A 19116-nucleotide genomic window follows, 5' to 3' on the forward strand; every position below is an offset into this window, starting at 1 on the left:
TTGCAGAGTATAATATTTATGAATATTTTGTATTGAATACATCTAAATAGGAATTCATCAATTGATGATAATTTGAATTTAGTTTCTTTGTCCAACGATCATTCTAATTATGACAGTTTACGTTATGCTAGCAGACTTTTATGATTTTGCCTTATTTGGTTCTGACGTAGATTTGTTTTTATCGTTCTGAGAATTATGTGGATGCTTTATTATTCTTTATGTCACGACCCAATTTAGAATCATGACCGGCGCTTAGGAGCAAGTGCCCCCAAATAAGCCTCATCGGTATTTTACAGAAAATCGGACAGAATTTTTCCTGTTTTAGGACTATCCAAAAAAAATTTCCTGTCTCATAAACAAATAACAATTAACCAACATTCACCTAAATCAGTCATAATCTTAATCAACTAGCCAAAAAGAGTTTTCACCAACATTACAAACCTTATCAACATAATAATACTAAACTCAAGCTAAAACAATGCAATACTAATAACTAACCCAATATATCGAATGAATATCCCATAAGACTAATAAAAATGACTATGGAGCGACTTTAAGAGTTCAAAAGAAAAGACGATAACAAATAAATAAACTCTTCGCCCATGCGAACAAGTGCGGGGCTCACCAGGAACTATTAACTCGTATACTCTAATTAGTGAAATCCTTACTCGCGTCAACTGTTGTCTCTGTAAAAAAAGAATAGCGGGGAGTGAGTCGCTAGCTCAGTGAGTAATAACACTTAACCACAACCGTTTTTAATGGGGACAAGTCAGAAAACATGCTTGCATATTATCAGAAAATATCATGAAATAAATGCCCTTTTTCAGATTCGGTAACAACAATCAATCTTGTCGGTTTTCATGTGAGCAAGAACAAATTAATAATTCAGTAATAAACTCTATAAACACTGTCATATCAAACCTTATGTTTGGGAGATTTCCAAGAAAGGATCATGTAATCTGTATCTCTGTGTGAACCCCTTCGTAAAAAGGAGTCAAATATAATTGTAGGTCCCTACTTGAGGGAAAAACTGTAACTGTATGCTAGTTCTACCTTCCCACTAGCGAGGCTATAACTGTAATCGGTAATCTGTAAATACAAGGTGCACCAAGTCTAACGAACCCGCCGTTAGCTACAGGATCCTTCAAAGTTTACTCCCATTTATATTTGTCTCTGTATCCGTATATACTCATAGGAAAATATTTTAAAACAACATAGGGCATTTCGGTTCTTATAAAATCATGTAATTTCTTTTCGATAACAGTAAATTCAAGTAACGATAAACCATATCTAGTGACAACAAGAATATTTAAAACAACGGTGATCATCTCAAACAACTATTTCGGTATCATATCGAGTAAAAGACTTGTCCCACTCAACTTAAAATAATTGGTAACATATTCATATCAAAATCATGTGTAAATCATGCGAGTTATGAAAACACAAATTGCGGTAAAATTACTACTCACCGTACTCGTGTCACAATACCAAACACCTCAAGCAATTTGTACGACTTCTTATCGATCCAAATGCTCAATTCGTGAGAAATCTATAAATTAATATAAGTTCATGTTACCGTCTGCTAATCGCAAAATTCAGTAAGTTTAAGTGATAGCGAGTCACAATTCCGATTACCCATGTCTCAGTGTTACTCAAAATATCATCTGTTAGACTACCTATAATGCTATCAAAACTAACTCTTAATAGCTTTTCCTTTTCTTTTTTTTAAATTCCAGGTTCATGGTTATTCAAGAACTAGTATATTTCACCATGAAAATCCATGTTACTGTTACCCACCATAGTTAAATACCAAACTCAATTCTAGTATTGCAATAGAAGAGTTAACAATATGAAACCAAAATTCTTCTAGAAGACTTACGTTCCTAGTTCTTGTAGTTTCTTGTTGAAATTCTTTGATGCTAAACATAGTACTTTTACTCAAGAAAAAGAACTGATGCGTCTTGCTCTTCTTCAAGCATCATGTCCCAGCAGCAGTTTGGGCTTTTGACTCCACGTTGCTGTTAAATTTCTCGTTCTCACTTGCTTATGGATTAGAGTTGTAGATATTTCCCCAATTTTCCAAGTTGTACTATATTTGTTGGACAAAAAGTCTTTCTACAAACCCTTATTAAATCCACGCCACACATCTGATGGGCTTTGGCCTCTTTCCTTTTTTTTGTTGCTAAATGACCAATTTGTCCTTGGTTAAAATTATGGGTTATTACATTCTTCCCCTCTTATGAAATTCAGTCCCCGAATTTCAAATTAATTGCATTCATGTAGATTAAAATATACCAGAATATCTGACTCACATAGTATTTTCCACTTCTTGAGTAGCTTTTTCAATGAAATAGGTTCCATAAGACCTTCACGAACATAAATTCTATTGATCGTAACTTATTTGTCTGTCAACACTAGCGATTGACGCTTCTACAAGTTAATTTCTCATCAAAGTTGGATAATCGGTACTTCAAGTACATAACAGAAGTCCAATATACATTTTCTTAGAATGGGAACACCGAACACTAGATGAAAAAAATAACTTAGGAAGAAGTGTCAAACGAGAAGCACGATTCCTATCCCTTGAAGTAACTCTTATAATCTTATAAACCTTGGATTCATCTTCCCTCTTTTTGTTTTTTCAAATTGCATCACATTTTTCATAGGGGAGACTCGTAGTATCACTTGGTCTCTTGCTATAAATTCTACGTCTATTTTTCTGTTATCTGCACCAAACTTTTGTCTGCTTTGTGATGTGAGCAATCATATTTAAGTCAAATGAACTTATCAGTAGCTTCTTATAACAACTCTAGTCCTATTTTGTTTTCCTGTAAGTATAGTCTTAAGACTTTAGTATCACCGACTTAAAACAATCCGACAAGGCTTTATATGGATCCATCTGGATGCTTAACTACAAGCTATTGTTATAAACAAACTCAAGTAAAAAGGTCAATAAGCATCTCAACTATTTTATTCTCCAAGGTTTGTGCATTACGTTTTGGTTACCCATCTGACAGAGAATGAGAGGCATTACAAAGATCTACTCGTATACTCAACACTTGTTGGAAAGATATATCAAAGGTATACGGTAAATTGTGAATCTCTATCAGAAATGTGGGACAATAAAATCCCAAGGAGTCGGATTTTTTTTTCTTTTCCATTCATGCATATATGTGCATATTTTACCTCATTTCTTGAAGTTTTGACTAGCAAGAAATGTGCCCACCATGCAACCAATTTACATTTTTTCAAACATAATCATAACCTCTAAATATTTGAGGTAGTTCTATCATAAAATTCATTATAATTCTGTTCAATTTTTACTTTGGAATCTCGAGTTGTTGTAATGGCCTGCGAGTCGCAAATGCTTGCCTTGACATGCTAATAAGTCAAATAGTCAGAAACAAGTTAAGGATTTTTATTTTTTTTTGTCTTTCTTTTCTCACAAATATCATTTTCTTCTAGTCATGGTACATCTTATTGGACCCCGAATATACGGAGTATATAGAGTTGTGAGCTCCTCAATAATAACTCTATTAATCCGTCTATATTTTATACACATAAGTGATTACCTAGCCAAAGAATACCATGACTATCAATAGTCATATCCTTCTTGTTTTTTTTTTTTTTGTACTAGCTAGGACCTCATCTCGATATTTACTTAATCGCTCATCTTTATATTTAGTGGACTTTATGTGCTCTGCTAGTGAAGATTTGGCTTTAACACAAGCCAATAATATCTCTACATTCTCCACACTAAATTTGATATGTACCCTTTAGTCTCTACCTATTTTTAGCCAAAGGTCCTTTTGGTATAACTATATGTGCTAAGCTGCCCATAAACTTTTTCGTTCAATATATCAGCCACAATATCAGTCTTTCCATAATGATACCCAAAGGAACAATCATGGTCTTGAAGAATTTTCATCCACCAACACTACCGAAGGTTCAAGTTTCTCTGCTGGAAAATATACTCTAAGTTCTTGTCGTCATTATGAATCTCATAAGTTTCGCCGTATAAGTAAAGCATCCAACCTTCAGATCAATAACCATTGCGGCTAACTCCAAATCATGAGTAGGATATTTTTTTCTCGTGATTTTTATAGTCTTGGAGCATAAGCTATAATGTGACCATTTCTTACATAAAAACACATCCTAATCTCACGCTCAAAGTATTACCGAATATCGTGAGTCCTTTAGAACTTGATGGTAAGGCTAATTCTGGAGTTGTTGTCAAACATGATTTTTTTAAGCTTATAAAAGCCCTCTCACATTCCTCTATTCGCTAGAATTTTTCATTTTGATGCGTTAACTTGATTAGTGGCACTGCTATTCTAGAAAAAGAAAATCATGCACGAAGTGCCTGCAATAGCCTGCCAAGTTCAATAAGTTGTGAATCTTTGTAGGAGTAGTAGGTCTTGACTATTTTTGAACTGTGTATGTCATTTTGACCACCATAATTCCATCTTCGGATACAACATGCCAAAGAAAAGCTACTGAGTCTAGCCAAAATTCGCACTTGGAGAACTTAGAATAGAACCGATATTCTTGTAACATTTACAATGCAATTCTCAAATAATCTTCATATTCTTCTTGGCTACAAGATTATAGCAGAATATCATTAATAAAAGTTATGATAAATCTGTCTTAAATAACATGAACAACCTATTCATTAAGCCCAAGAATGCAGCTGGAGCGTTGGTAAGTCCGAAGGGAATCGCAAGGAACTCATGATACCGTGCCGAGTTCGGACTATTGTTTAAGGAATATCTTCTTTTTGGATTCTAAGCAATTGATTAAGCAAGTCAGTTATAGGAGGTAACGTATACATATTGTGCAGTATTACCTTATTCAAACTGCTTTTAGTCGATGCACATCCTAAAGACCTGCGATTCTAGCAATGTATACATGTGGTACAATATTACCTTATTTAAACTGCTTTTAGCTGATGCACATCCTTAAAGACCCATGTTTCTTTTTCACAAATATCTCCGGTGCACCCCAAGAAAATATAATCGATCAAATAAACTCTTATCTAGTAGTCTTGCAATTTTTCTTTTCTTCCTTTAGCCCTTTCCAACTCCGTTCGTGTCATAAAGTACGGGTTTTTTTTCTTTTTATATAATGTCATGTGTCAAATAAACTTTGTATTTCACACTAGAAGTAGTCCTATTAAATCTTCAAAAATACATCAAAGAATTCTATTGATATTGGTACCTTTTCCCCGCTAGGAGTCTTATCCGTTATCTCTTTTATCATAGCTAGAGAACCCTAACAATTATTCTTTAGTAATATTGAGCTTTTATATATAATCTAATCTTATCTATCTTTGCAACTTGTACGAAAAAAATAGATTAATTTTGATGATTGAAACTCAACTACATTTGTATGGCATTCAAGGGTGTCATAATAAGAAGCTAATTAATCCATATCTATTGGCATTTCAAAGTAGATCATATAAAGTAATATCGAGCCACCTAGGATAAATTTATGCTCAACTTAAATTTGACAATCTTGTTAAACATGTTTGGTTACCTCGAATCCTAAAACATGAGCAACAATCTAAACAATTTATTCAGCATTTCATTATCCTTGTTTTCAATTGTTCGACCCGTATTAAAATGCTCATCGAAGGAATTTCCCAGTCTTGTGCTTTGCCTTTAAAACTTGCATATCACGTCATGTTTTTAGTTTTTCTAGAAGGATCTTGTTTACAAGACTAAGCAACTCTTAGACAAGCCTCTAAACTTGAGATGATGTGTATCTAAGCTAGCTGAGAAAGTCTAATGCCATCTATCAGTACATCTGTTGCCTGAACTAATTTCTTACCTAGTAGATTCACGCTATCGACTTTCAAAAGAAGGTGATTCATAAATATATTAGTAAACTCGTTCCCAGGTTAGTTGTGTGCTCCTAAAATACATAACATACCATAAATTGACCATATATTAGTAAACTCGTTCCCAGGATGTAACTAAAATACATAACATACCATAAATTGACCATGTTCTTCAGTCTATAAGTTGTTAGCACCGCCCACCTCTGGCTACATCCTAGAGTCCATAATGCTTTAAGTTTTCCATTATGACATCTGAGGATTCTTCGAACGATTAGAAATGGTAAATTTGATAGTTTCAACTTTCGGAATTATATTAAGAATAGTTCTCTCTTTTCAATAATCTTAGTTAGTTTAGGTGCCTTAAGCCTTTAAATCCCTGTTTTTCTTTCCCATTCTTCTCTTATCTATTCATTATATCCATCAAGATCTCAATTTCCTTTTTCATCAAAGTAAATACCTTTGTGAAAACACTTTCCTATTGTTATAGTGGTGGACTAGTGGTAACTTAAGGAATTGACTTTATTACACATCATAGCGATATGAAAGTTCCTCATTGTGGTACAACAACACCTTTTATTCGCATTTCTACTACGGTTGCTTTCCTTTTCTAGGAGACAGTTGGGTGCCTAGTGACAACACTTGTATCTTTGAACCTCTAGCCAAGTTCTATTATTGGGTGATTGGACCTAGCAAAACAGGAACAAAATAAAAGGTGATATATTCAGTTAACCATAATCGTCACACACGTACGGAGGAACAAGAAAGAAAGACCAGACACATCCTATCACGCCCTCGCAGAATCACGATTATGGGAATGGCCGGTTACATAACCATAATTGAGATTCTACTACCGACGTGCGCTCCATTAATCACAAGAATAACCTACGCTCTGATACCAACTTTGTCATGACCCAATTTAGAATTATGACCGGCGCTTAGGAGCAAGTGCCCCCAAGTAAGTCTCATCGGTATTTTACAGAAAATCGGATAGAATTTTCCCTGTTTTAGGACTATCCAAAAAAAATTTCCTGTCTCATAAACAAATAACAACTAACCAACATTCACCTAAATGAGTCATAATCTTAATCAACTATCCAAAAAGAGATTACAAATGTTATCAACATAATAATACTAAACTCAATCTAAAACAATGCAATACTAATAACTAACCCAATATATCGAATGAATATCCCATAAGACTAATAAAAATGACTATGGAGCGACTCTAAGAGTTCAAAAGAAAAAACGATAACAAATAAATAAACTCTTCGCGAAAGCGAACAAGTGCGGGGCTCACCAGGAACTATTAACTCGTATACTCTAATTAGTGAAATCCTTACTCGCGTCAACTATTGTCTCTGTAAAAAAAAGAATAGCGGGGAGTGAGTTGCTAGTTCAGTGAGTAATAACACTTAACCACAACCGGTTTTTAATGAGGACAAGTCAAAAACATGCTTGTATAGTATCGGAAAATATCATGAAATAAATGCCCTTTTTCAGATTCGGTAACAATAATCAATCTTGTCTGTTTTCATGTGAGCAGGAACAAATCAATAATTCAGTAATAAACTCTATAAACACTGTCATATCAAGCCTTATGTTTGGGAGGTTTCCAAGAAAGGATCATGTAATCTATATCTCTGTGTGGACCCCTTCGTAAAAGGAGTCAAATATAACTGTATGTCCCTACTCGAGGGAAAAACTGTAACTGTATGCTAGTTCTACCTTCCCACTAGCGAGGCTATAACTGTAATCGGTAATCTGTAAATACAAGATGCCAGGTCTAACGAACCCGCCATTAACTACGGGATCCTTCAAAGTGTACTCCCATTTATACTTGTCTCTATATCCGTATATACTCATAGGAAAATATTTTAAAACAACATAAGGCATTTCGGTTCTTATAAAATCATGTAATTTTTTTTCGGTAACAGTAAATTCAAGTAACGGTAAAACATATCCAGTGACAACAAGAATATTTAAAACAACGGTGATTATCTCAAACAACTATTTCGGTATCATATCGCGTAAAGACTTGTCCCACATGCAACTTAAAATAATCGGTAACATATTCATATCAAAATTATGTGTAAATCATGCGAGTTATGAAAACACAAATTGCGGTAAAATTACTACTCACCGTACTCGTGTCGCAATACCAAACACCTCAAGCAATTTGTACGACTTTTTATCGATCCAAATGCTCAATTCATGAGAAATCTATAAATTAATATAAGTTCATGTTACCGTCTGCTAATCGCAAAATTCAGTAAGTTTAAGTGATAGCGAGTCACAATTCCGATTACCCATGTCTCAGTGTTACTCAAAATATCATCTGTTAGACTACCTATAATGCTATCAAAACTAACTCTTAATAGCTTTTCCTTTTCTTTTTTTTAAATTCCAGGTTCATGGTTATTCAAGAACTAGTATATTTCACCATGAAAATCCATGTTACTGTTACCCACCATAGTTAAATACCAAACTCAATTCTAGTATTACAATAGAAGAGTTAACAATATGAAACCAAAATTCTTCCAGAAGACTTACGTTCCTAGCTCTTGTAGTTTCTTGTTGAAATTCTTTGATGCTAAACATAGTACTTTTACTCAAGAAAAAGAACTGATGGGTCTTGCTCTTCTTCAAGCATCGTGTCCCAGCAGCAGTTTGGGTTTTTGACTCCACGTTGCTGTTAAATTTCTCGTTCTCACTTGCTTATGGATTAGAGTTGTAGATATTTCCCCAATTTTCCAAGTTGTACTATATTTGTTGGACAAAAGGTCTTTCTACAAACCCTTATTAAACCCACGCCACACATCTGATGGGCTTTGGCCTCTTTCCTTTTTTTTTTTTGGCTAAATGACCAATTTGTCCTTGGTTAAAATTATGGGTTATTACACTTTATCTCATTTAGACTGAGTTATAGATCTTCGCTGGTAAGCATCTTAATATTAGTTTTGTTCTATGATACTGATTTATAAAGCTTTGTGAGCTCACTGTTATTTGTACAAATCGAATTTAAAACTTTAGCCATGGACCATAAGATTTCTAAATACCCATATTGTTAAAAAAATGGATTTTTACGTATCTATACCATATATCAAATATTATTACCAAAAATGCTCATAATTTGTTATTTACCCGTGTAGTCCACACTTTTACTACAAATTATATACCAATCCAAAAATAGGTAGATTTTGCCATTAAAAAAGCCCTAAAATGAAGGCACCAGATCTGATGTGATTCTGTCAACGATTTTATTCGAATTTTGAAACTGAAGGAGATCTCTCTTCCTGATGAAGGCACCAGATCTGATGAAGGCACCAGTTGCGTAATTCTCTCCTTCCTCAACAGAAAGAGATCTCTCTTCTCTCACTCAACTACAATTCTCAAAAAACGCAAGCTACTGAAGCTCAATACAAATTGTAGAATACAAAATTGCTCTTCGTCGATATCAGTACTCAAATTGTCGAAATTATATCTGTTCTTCGTCTTTTTTCCTATCAACTACACGAAATCATGTCAAAAATCCCAATAATGCTGAAATCGAATGGTAATTGGGATAACTATGGCAGATTTAGAGATTTTGAAGTTGATGCCATTGTGGTAGATGATAATGCAAGCTACGGAATTCTCAGTTCTACAATTGCAGAACAATTATCGATTGATACATCGGATAAAATTATAGAAATCAAATACATTGTGAATGAGAATTGTCCTCCAATAGAGATTAGGAATGATATGGGGGTTCGTGTGTACATGGAAACCAAAAAGGAGAATAAAAACTTAGGTTCGTATCCTTTATGTATAAGCGTAAGAGATTTCAATATGGAATTGGCAATCAACAATGAAAGCACCAGTGCAGGTATGTTTGATTCGACATTGCAGAGAGTTATGGTGTTACTATGTTATCTACAATATTACTACAATTACCTACAATTAAACTACAAAGCTCACATAGTACTGAAAAGGATAAAGCAATATTGCTTTCAAAATTATCTACATAGAAACTACATTTATGAATTTATTGTTTGCAGGTTCGTCTGGATCCCTAAACTTACTTGAATTTCCATCCTCACCAGCTATAGAGGAATATCAAAGTGAAATAATAACTGAATCTACACAAACATATATTGAAGAAGGACAAGTTTATCAGGACAAGCAAACAGTAGCTGCTGCAATGAAGAATTATTCAGTGATGCACAAGTTCCAGTTCAGAGTAAAAAGATCTATTCATAGAAGGTATGTAGTTATTTGTGGATAATATATCAGCAAAATCAGTGTATGATTGAAGATAGGTGGGTTTTATAAATTGTAGTTAAATTGTAGTCAGTTTGTAGTTAATTGTAGTTTTTCATAAATTTGTGTAAATATTGTATTTTTTGTAGCTACTGGCTTGTATGTGTTGCTGAAAGCTGTAAATGGCATTTCAAGGCAACGTCAATTAATGATTCGGCAATGTTCAAGATAAGAAGTTTCAGCCGTCAACACACATGCTGCCTAATGGACGAAACATTCATACAACGCAAACGTACTGCAGCAGTACTTGGTAGCATGGTCGTTCCAAAGTATTGTGATCCTAAGACTGTTTACACACCAAAGGACATACAAATTGACATGTTATCCGAACATGGACTGAACCTAAGCTACATGCAAGCATGGAGAGCAAAGGAAAAAGCTTTACAGTTTTTGAGAGGGAATCCGTGTGACTCCTACAACAAATTACCCAAATATTTTTATATTCTTGAGAAGAATTATCCTTGTTCTGTTGTTAAATTGAAGAAGGCAGCAGATGATTGCTTCTTATACGCATTTGTTGCTCTTTGTACATCAATAAATGGTTGGCAACATTGTAGGCCGATAGTAGTGGTTGATGGGACATTCTTAAAGTCAGCCTACAGGGGGATTATGCTGACAACAAGCACAATGGATGCAGCAGGTAAATAATGGAATAATTTTGTACTTATTTTGTAGACAGTCTTTAAAATGCAGTTAAATTGTAGTTATGTTGTAGTTATTTTGTAGTTATATAAAAGAATGTAGTTAACTTGTCTATATTCTCAATATATATTGTAGTTGTTATTTAATCATATTTTATGTCTAAAAAATATAGGTACTGTCACACCTCCTTTTTCCGCCCCCGCGAGGGATGCAGGGAGTTTTTTCCAATTAAAGGACGATCGAAACAGGATTTATTTATTTATTTCAGAGTCGCCACTTGGGAGATTTAGGGTGTCCCAAGTCACCAATTTTAATCCCGAATCGAGGAAAAGAATGACTCTGTATTACAGTCCGCGAACCAGAAATTCGGATAAGGAATTCTGTTAATCCGGGAGAAGGTATTAGGCATTCCCGAATTCCATGGTTTTAGCACGGTCGCTCAATTGTCATATTTGGCTCATTTATCTGATTTTTAAACAATTAAGAACTTATATGCAAATTTAACTTTTAAAACCGCTTTTATCATTATTTATTTTATACAAAATTGCAACGTCGTGAAAACGCATCTCGAACCACGGCACAACCAGTGCACACGTGATTTGTTGACGCATTTTGACTTCGTCAAGATCGTGATTTGGGTTACATAAATGTACACCCGTATTTAAGAAAATAACCTTATTAAATATGCGCCAAAATACTACGCGTTATGATACTATTAGGTAGGACTGTGAATTTTACTAAATGGCCCATCTCAGAATCTAGGTATTTTCTTATATAAAAAAAATAAATAAATAAGATTGGAGGACTGCAACTTTTTGTATTATTTATAATTTTTTTTTTAGCGAGATCCTCCCTTATTTTATGAATACCCTTTAATGACTACATCTTTATTATTACTAAGTTTGTCTATAAATATGAAGCCAATCTCTACATACTTAAAAATAACATATTAATTACTAATTTAAAACAAATATTAATGGAAAGTAATATTACTAAAATTATGATTACAAACAACATGGAATTGTCAAAAAATAAAATAAAAAAATTATCCCATAGTTGGATTAAAATTCATATTGTTAGTATGACTTAAGCTTATTGAAATTAATTATTTACAAATACTGAAAATTGAAAAAAAAAACTTGATTACTAAACCATATTTCTAAAATTAAACAATTTAACCTTAACTAACCTTGTTTTAATTCACATCATGTCCTAATACTTGATTCGCAAACTAATTCATGTTTTAACTGAAATTAACTACATGATTCCGATTAACTTAACGTTGACAAAAAAAAAACCTTATGAATAAGGAACTTAGTCAATATTTGCCAAACTGATTTAATAACGCCATTTTTTACGTTATTTCTTCTATTTTGATTATTAAACAGTTTTAATTAGTAATCAGGCTTAAATATATTTCCTAATAATCCGGTTAAGGCGTTATTTAATATATCGCTATAACATGCCTAATTATGCCAAATGACAGTGATTTACAGAATAATAATACATGAATAATCTAAATACAATACAAAAAAAATTAAAACTAAATTAAAAATTTAACATTCCGTTCTTCATTTCAGCTTACAAAATGCCAAAATTACAGTTGTGTACCTGGTATTGCCAATATAAGAAGAAGAAAGTCAGCCACGCAGTAATAACAATACAGCACAGCAACAAAAGTCCAATAACAGTAACAACCCAGGAACAAAGTTTGCAAACCAATGGAGCAGTAATCCCAAAAAAAATAAAAGCTTCAAGCTTTGATGAAACAACAACTAATTCTGATTTCAAACAATGAAAGAAAGCAGAAGATTTTTATTTTAGTTTTTTTTTTATTTTTGAAAGTTTAAATATTTTTCGGAATTTTCTCTCTCTTAAATGTTTAGCCCTTTTTTCTCTCTCTTATTTTTCTTTCTGTTCTTCTCTATATTCAGATTCGTTCCTCTCCTCTCTCTATTTTTGTTCTCATTATTCAAGACCTTCTATATATAACACATCTCAACCCTTTAATCAATTAAAATCAATCCCTTTCTCTACCAAACCCATTATCTTCCCACTCATCCCCATTACATTAAATAAATATATCACACCACCCCATTATATTTTGTCCCCCATGCCTAACATAAACAAATACAAGATTCTCCCACACTAAAATTTGTCTTGTCCCCCCTTTATATTAAATAACTATATCACAACCCACCCCATTTCATTTTGTCCCCCATGCTTCACATAAAAAATTACAAAATGTACAATTCCTAAACTACCCCTCCGACCTTATTGCAATTACTATTTTACCCCCAAACATACTGCGATTTACCAAATTACCCCATCAGCTATAACAAATCAATTAATCAAACTTAACCAAAATATAGTCAATATGACCAATTTCTAACAATGTTCAAACAACAAATCACATGAACATGATTTCTTCAACATTTCAACAACAAATCACATGAACACAAATTGAACAACAAAGAACAACTAAAATTTTGATTGAACAATATTTTTAGCAACAAACAAACCTATTTTCAGATTCAATAACCATAACAACAACAAACAAATATATTCAAATTTCTAAATTCAATAATATTGAACTTAAAATCAACTCTAACAACATTACAACAACAATTCCTATATTAAACTTAAACAAGATTATGAAACAAATTCAAGAAATAATCATAAATGATAAACAAGAAATCAAACTATACAAATTTCGGATTCAAGATCAACCAAACATAATATGAACATGAATTAAATCTAAAAATAAAAACGACGGATTCAAATGATTAAAACCAACATACTTCCCTATTACAACTAAATTCTTTTAGGCAAATAACAAAACAAAACCTAAGAAGAAACAATTATGAATTTAAACTTGAACTTAACAATATTAACAATTTCTGGAAAATACATAAAATACATGAAACAAATTGAAGAAACAATTAATTAAACTTCAATTTGTATCTAACTAACATTAAACTAACAACATTTACCTAAACAATAAAACAAACATGAAATAAACATGAAAAAAAACTAATTAAATTTCCATTTAAAATCTAAAAATTAATTCAACAAAACATATGAACAAACTAAAAAATTATTTCAACGACGAACAAACAAAACAAGAATTGAATTATTTAACGATTTTGGATCCGGAAAATATCAAACAAAAATATGGACAAAAATAAAACTTAGAACAACTAACCGATTCAAAACAACGACGAAGAAACGAAGAAGACGAAAGAACAACAATGTTTGGTTGTAGCAGAAGCCACAACAATGGAGGACAAAGAAGCAGCAGCAGCCCGAAGGAGATGACGTGAAGCAGCAGCAGCCCGAAGCAGCGAGCAGCAGCACGATGTGGACAGCAATGGACGACGACATGGTCGACGTCGAAGCTCGTCCATGGCTGGACGTAGTAGAAGGCAGAAGAAGTTGGAACGCAGCAACGACAGTGGCAGCAGCTGGAAGAAAATGAAGCAGCAGAGGCGACGCGGGCAGCCATGGCGCAGACAGCAGTGGCATGACGACGATAGTCGTTTGGAGCGAAGAACGAAGAAGAGCAGCCGCTGCGTGTGTGTTTTTTCCGTTGTGTATGTGTGTGTATGTGTTGACGTGTGTGTGTGGCATGAGGGTGAGGGGGAAAGGGCAGCCATGGAAGGGGGGGGGAAACCATGGGAGGGGAGCTTGAGGAAGAAGAAGAAAGAGAGAAAGAGAAAAGGGGGGGGGGGTGTAGGTTAGTTTTTAGGGTTTTTCATTTTTTTTTTGAAATGTAAGATAATAGGGGTGTTGGGTTATGGGGTTATGAACCGTATCGACCCGGTTTGAAATGGACCGGGTCATGGGGAAGATTGGACAATTATTTGGGCTTGGGGTTGAAATTTGAAGAAATGGCCCAATCCGATTTTTCTTTATATTTTTGCTCTTTTTCTTCTTTTATTTTTCTAGAACTAAATTATAAAAATATTTAAATTATTATTAAGAACTAAATTAAGTTATAAAAGCGCAAATTAATTCCCAATAACAATTAACGCATAATTAAGTAGTAATTAAGCATAAAATTGTATATTTGGACATTAAATGCTAAAAATGCAAACGATGCCTATTTTTGTAATTTTTGTTTTTTGTAAAACAAACTTAATTACTAACAATTGTAGGATTAAATCCTACATGCAAAATGCGATATTTTTTATATTTTTATTAATTTAACAAATAAACATGCACATACAAACATACAAATAATTACACAAAAATACCACAATATTGCGCACCAAGGAAAATCATTTTATTTTTTTAAATTTTTGGGAGTAATTCTCATATAGGGCAAAATCACGTGCTTACAGCTGCCCCTCTTTGCCCGAAGACACGAAGGGTTTTCGTGCAAAGATAAAGCGAGCGATTTTTGCCCATCAGAGTACTCCGTGTGAAGCATTTTTTGAAAAAGATTTGACCGAACCTTTGCTTCAAAGGTTTCCTACATATCCTGGGCTAAACAGGAATCAGATCAATGTAGTTCGGGAAATTTTGGTAGCTGGGACTACCGTGGGACTGCCATGTTACTGTTGTTACATGCTATTACCACTGCTTACCGATCTCCTTGTTACACCGTGCTTAAAAGAAAACAAGAAGCTAGGCTAGACTGCAATTTGTTCCTGTTGCCTTGCTTTCTTGTCTGTTTGCGTTTCTTCTGGTGCTTTTCTTCCGATGCTTTTCTCCCTTTTGACACATGCACTTGAGTTTGTGCTGGGATCTCTTGTTGCAACCTTTTGTTTCCCGGTGCTGGGGATTTTTATTGTTTCCTGCTGGGGATTCCTATTGTAACCCTCTGTTTTATTGTCCTCTGACTTGATCTTGAAATGTATGCCTCTGTTGTATGAGCGGGCTCCCAACTTCAACACTCTGGAATAAAAAGACTGAAATGTATTCCTCTGTTATATGGGCGGGCTCCCAACTTCAACACTTGAAATGAAAAGACTGAAATGTATTCCTCTGTTCTATGGGCGGGCTCCCAACTTCAACACTTGAAATGAAAAGACTGAATGTATGCCTCTGTTATCTGGGCGGGCTCCCAACTTCAATGCTTGAAATGTAAAAACTGAAATGTATGCCTCTGTTCTATGGGCGGGCTCCCAACTTCAACACTTGAAATGAAAGACTGAATGTATTCCTCTGTTTTATGGGCGGGCTCCCAACTTCAACACTTGAAATGTAAAGACTGAAATGTATGCCTCTGTTATATGTGCGGGCTCCCAACTTCAACACTTGAAATGAAAAGACTGAAATGTATGCCTCTGTTCTATGGGCGAGCTCCCAACTTCAACAACAACTTTAAAAATGCCACTCCTTTCTTTAGGTTGGCGAGATTTCAACCAATAAATCGTCATTCTATTCTTCAGGGGGGCTCCTGACTACTTAGAATTTGAATTGTATTCCCTTATTCTCCAGGTGGGCTCCTGATTGTTAAATTTGAAATTGAATGTCTCTATTCTCCAGGCGGACTCCTGACTTTTAAAATTTAAACTGTATGTCTCCGTTCTTCAGGCGGACTCCTGACATCAAACTTGAAAAGTATGTCTCTGTTCTCCAGGCGGACTCCTGATTGCTAAATTTGGAATTTGAATGTCTCTATTCTACAGGCGGACTCCGGACATCAAACTTGAAAAGTATGTCTCTGTTCTCCAGGCGGACTCCTGATTGCTAAATTTGAAATTTGAATGTCTCTATTCTCCAGGCGGACTCCTGACATCAAACTTGAAAAGTATGTCTCTGTTCTCCAGGCGGACTCCTGACAACTTGCATTTATCCTGATTAGTGCTTGTTTTTCCCTCCTGGAGAATTCCTCTTCAACAACTAACTTTTCTCCCCCTGCTCAATCAAAGAAAATTTCGTCAGTTTAAAACGGTGGTTAGTTGATGGCATTCTTGCTGAAAAATCCTTCCACTGCCTTGCTTTGTGTTGACTAATTTCCATGCACTGACCCTGAACCGCTTGACTTTCTGACCAACTTTTAAATTTCCCAACCTCTGGCGACCTAAATGTTTTACACCCCTGCTGTTATTTCACTTTTCTGACCTTTTTGTTTGAGCTTTCGCCTTTCCCACGACATTCCCCAATCATTTCACCGATGAAACTTCCGTTAATTCCCTGTATTCCACTTGACATCAAGTTGTTTTTGACATGCTCTGACCACGTTGTGCTTTACAATTCTAGAAGCTGGTAGTGAACTTTGAAGTCCTTTCTGCTTGCATTGAACAAAACTGGCACTGAAACATCTCAGCTAGATAAAACCCTCAAAAGAAAATGAAATGCAATTATTCTTGAGTTAAGGATAAGAAGAATCCAAAACCAGATGACTGTTTGAAAAGAGAAGGAAAAGAAAATTATCTGAGTGAGACAACTAGTACCAATGGTCATGACATACATTTTGGATTAATCAGCCCAATCTGTCCAACCAAACAACTCTCAATTGCCGTACCGCATTGCCCCAGAACTTCCATCACTTGTTTGATTTATCCAGACCTTAACCTTGTTTCCCTGCGGTACCGCGAAACGGTTTCTATCAACAGACCTTTTTCAGTTTTCCATTTCTTATCTCACCTTCGCCTTGAGGTGCCCGTAAAGGTTTTCACCAACAAGACTCTCTCATTTATTTTTCTCTCAGCTCCCGTCGCCTTACGGTGCCCGTGAGGGTTTTCACCCATAAGACTCTCTCATTTATTTTTGTTCTTCTTGCTCGAACCAGAGTGTTGCCCTGTCGTGGGTTATTCCTACCTGTTCATCTTGGCATTTCTCAAAACTGATCATAAGGTCTTTCTTTGGACCGTAATGTAGGCTTTTGGATTGAGATAGAAAGAAAGGTATAAAAGGCTCAAAACAATTCAAATGGGTTCAAATTACAACTTTCGGAATCCAACTTTCATAACAATCACCACTTCTGCCCCAGTTTCTTGCTTGGGGATTTTTGGATTTCTATTTGGTATGACTGAACCTCGGAGTAAGGCTGCCTACGTACCCTTTCGGGATCAAGTCAAACGTAGTTCACTTCATAGAGACTACGTTGTTATGTTTCTCTTCTTTCCCTTTTTTTTCTTTCACTTTTCTTTCTTTTCTTTTTCTTCTTTTCTTTTTCTTTTTCTTTTCTTCTTCTTTTTTTTTCTTTTCTTTCCTTCTTTTCTTTATGTTCGGCACTTGTGTTCTCTGATAGTGCCGCTGATTCCGAAAGAGGTGTATGAAAAATAAATAAGGCTCGAAGGGGATAACAAGGGATAGGAGTGTTTGGATAGCAGAACAAAATGCCTTCATCATTTCAATCTTTAAGATATGCCAAATACGAACAGATACATTCAGAAAATAAAGAAATCATACATAATATCTCTTGACCGCATCGGAATTGATGGTCATTTCTACACATTTTCCTTCCACATCTGTCAAATACAATGCTCCATTAGACAACACTCTGGTTACCACAAATGGTCCCTGCCAGTTTGGGGCAAATTTTCCTTTTGCCTCAGCCCAATGAGGCAAGATCCGCCTCAGTACTAATTGCCCGACTTCAAATTTCCTTGGACGTACTTTTTTGTTGTATGCTCTTGCCATTCTTCATTGGTACAGTTGGCCATGACACACTGATGCCAATCTTTTCTCATCGATCAAACTCAACTGCTCAAGACGGCTTTTCACCCATTCATCATCATCGATCTCAGCCTCTGCAATGATTCGCAGAGATGGGATTTCCACTTCTGCGGGTATTACTGCCTCGGTACCGTATACCAATGAGTAAGGAGTCGCCCCTACCGAGGTACGCATGGTGGTGCGATATCCTAACAATGCAAAAGGCAATTTCTCGTGCCATTGTCTAGATCCTTCAACCATCTTCCGGAGTATTTTCTTTATGTTCTTATTGGCCGCTTCAACCGCACCATTTGCCTTGGGACGGTACGGAGTAGAGTGCATGTGAGCAATCTTAAACTGCTCACATGTCTCCTTCATCAAATGACTATTAAGATTAGCCCCATTATCTGTGATGATTACCTTTGGGATCCCAAACCGACAGATGATATTTGCATGCACGAAGTCAACTATAGCCTTCTTGGTCACAGACTTGAATGTCTTCGCTTCCACCCATTTGGTAAAATAATCTATAGCTACCAAGATAAACCTGTGCCCATTTGATGTTGCTGGATCAATTGGCCCAATAACATCCATGCCCCATGCAACAAAAGGCCATGGCGCGGACATCGCATGTAATTCTGATGGTGGAGCATAAATCAAATCTCCATGTATTTGGCATTGATGACACTTACGCACAAAACTGATACAATCTCGCTCCATTGTGA

The 19116-nt window shown here is 35.1% G+C and overlaps 1 long non-coding RNA gene across 2 annotated transcripts; it reads right to left on the minus strand.

Annotated features, from left to right (window-relative positions):
• Nucleotides 1–387: 387 nt before the first annotated feature.
• On the minus strand, nucleotides 388–8645 carry LOC107819200 (uncharacterized). 2 transcript variants are annotated; one of them, XR_001655649.2, is made up of 4 exons: nucleotides 8390–8645; nucleotides 7980–8059; nucleotides 7137–7197; nucleotides 388–686 (listed from the first exon to the last, which is right to left on the minus strand). It is a non-coding gene; the product is annotated as an uncharacterized LOC107819200 (long non-coding RNA). The 2 variants fall into 2 exon arrangements; XR_012695820.1 differs by lacking the exon at nucleotides 7137–7197 and having other exon boundaries at nucleotides 8390–8621.
• Between the last annotated feature and the right edge of the window lie 10471 nt (nucleotides 8646–19116).

This window comes from Nicotiana tabacum, chromosome 10, assembly GCF_000715075.1.
Source record: "Nicotiana tabacum cultivar K326 chromosome 10, ASM71507v2, whole genome shotgun sequence".
Lineage (NCBI taxonomy): Eukaryota > Viridiplantae > Streptophyta > Magnoliopsida > Solanales > Solanaceae > Nicotiana > Nicotiana tabacum.